Below are 2,055 nucleotides of genomic sequence, written 5' to 3' on the forward strand. Positions count from 1 at the left end.
TTTTTTAAAATTGGGTTTGTATACCTTTCCATTTGGAAATAAAAGATAAAATATTGCCTTCGGCATGCAATATAAGCCCTATGGAGTCTTCATGGGCCATAATACAGTATGTCTATACACATAATATAGTCATACTGTAATATGTGCATTACAGATACACATATGTGTAACTATAATGCTATTAAAAGAAGAGTCACACAAAATGTCACTGCTGTAAGTGATGCAAATATGATGAGATGAGATTTATTTATTATTTATTTATTTGTCAGTTGCAGGTCTTTTGCCCACAACCGAGATGACAGACCTTGCCGACCGTACATACAATACACAAACATCACATTGGGGAGACAGGTCAGGCTAGGTAGCGAGGAAAAAAAACATTGAAATGTGTAACACAAAAGGATAATACAGGAATGCACAGATATCAACACACCATAGCACAATAAACACAGACAAGCAACATGGGAAAGTGTTCCAGTGTGTACATCTGATCTGGGACCGCTGCAATCTTCGACTGCGCCTCCAGCTGACCCGATGTCCACATCAGAGGGGAGGTAAGCGTTGGAGGTGGCGTTGGATCCGGGGTAGGGAGGGTGATGCGTCAGTGAGTGCTTATCAGTATATGTATGTGTGAGCGTGTCCATAGTTCAGCTGAGACAGTGTCCTTCGCCCTGCCAGGCTAAGTAAACAGTCTTCCAGCCAACCCAGGTGGCCTTGCCTGGAATGGGAAGGAACAGTCTAAACACAGTCGTTATCAGGGAGTTTTTGTTCGGCTCCAGCCTTGAGCCCACAGCTGGTGCCGAAGGGGTAGCCAGATTATGATGGTAATTTTTCTTTTGCAACAACTCATGAGAATTTCAAGCTGTTCTTTAACACTCCGACACTGGTCTCTCAATCTCCCGTTGGATAGCCGCGAGTTTCTCCATGATGTTATTTATTCTGTCCGCTGCGTGCGTGGTTCTGGTACACGAAGTGACAGATAGCTAAACATATGCCGTAGGCACTGAAAGCGTTGAATGATGAGTCAGACGTGAAAGTAAAGTTGAGGGCTGTTTACTTGTTTGTCTTCATCAATGTACATCTTACAGTGCTTTCCCAGAACTTGTGAAACTACAAAAATACAAAAAATAAATATGCTCAATGAAGAATTATGCATTTGCTTCACATGGCGAACAGATTTAGGTATTTATATATAAATCTCTCCAAATATGCATAAATCAATAAAATATACATCACTCACTACTCATAAAGATGAAACACAATTCAAACTTACAAACAAAGCTTCTCCATGGCATAACACAGGTGGATGTTGAAGGATTAGACAGGGAGACTTCTGATACACCTCATTGTGCAAATCCCCAATACTAAAATGGCTTCCTGCATTACCCCACTCAGGTGACTCTAATCATCCAATAGAAAACAGCTTCCTGTATTACCCCACTCATGTGATCCTAAACATCCAATAGGAAGGAATACAATCCAAACCACAGAAAAAAATCACTTGCCCGCAGTCTCCCAGCTAACCACTAGGAGATGCTAAAATTCTCAACGTGCACATAACATTACATTATTAACCTTCAGTTCCGTGGTGTTGTTATTCTTTTGCTCAAAGAGCAGGTTCTGAGACCTCACGACCGCAGTCAGCTGTTCCAAAATGTAATCCAACGTCCACTCAGAGGTGTTGTTCTGAGTGGACTTTTCCTTGATGTAATCCAATGTACGCTCAGAGGTCTTATTCTGAGTATTCACTGCAGCCGTAAGCGCCTCCAAGCTCTTAACCATGCTGCACTCAGTGAGCCCTTTCTGAAAAGTCGCGCCTCGTCCCATCGTTTCAATCCCAGCGGGCAGCCTTGGGGCGGTTTGAACAGCCGGTTCCACTGTCTTAATTCTCCGATAAGCCAGGGCCAAGCCAGCTCCGATCAGCAAGAACCCAGGTTATCATGGTTCCGAATAGGTAGATATCTTCAGTGTCCTCGATCGACAGTCCCGCCAGGCACACGACCCTCCATGTCTGCCACCCGTCCATCGTGTACCCGGCAGGGAAAGTCCCTCCAG

General features: G+C 43.8%; 1 long non-coding RNA gene across 1 annotated transcript; it reads right to left on the reverse strand.

The window, feature by feature from the left end:
• Window positions 1-275: 275 nt before the first annotated feature.
• Window positions 276-1,561, reverse strand: LOC146493520 (uncharacterized). Its single transcript, XR_014871817.1, has 2 exons — window positions 1,274-1,561; window positions 276-1,110 (listed from the first exon to the last, which is right to left on the reverse strand). It is a non-coding gene; the product is annotated as an uncharacterized LOC146493520 (long non-coding RNA).
• Window positions 1,562-2,055: the final 494 nt, after the last annotated feature.

Source organism: Neolamprologus multifasciatus, chromosome 22, assembly GCF_963576455.1.
Source record: "Neolamprologus multifasciatus chromosome 22, fNeoMul1.2, whole genome shotgun sequence".
Taxonomy (NCBI): domain Eukaryota; kingdom Metazoa; phylum Chordata; class Actinopteri; order Cichliformes; family Cichlidae; genus Neolamprologus; species Neolamprologus multifasciatus.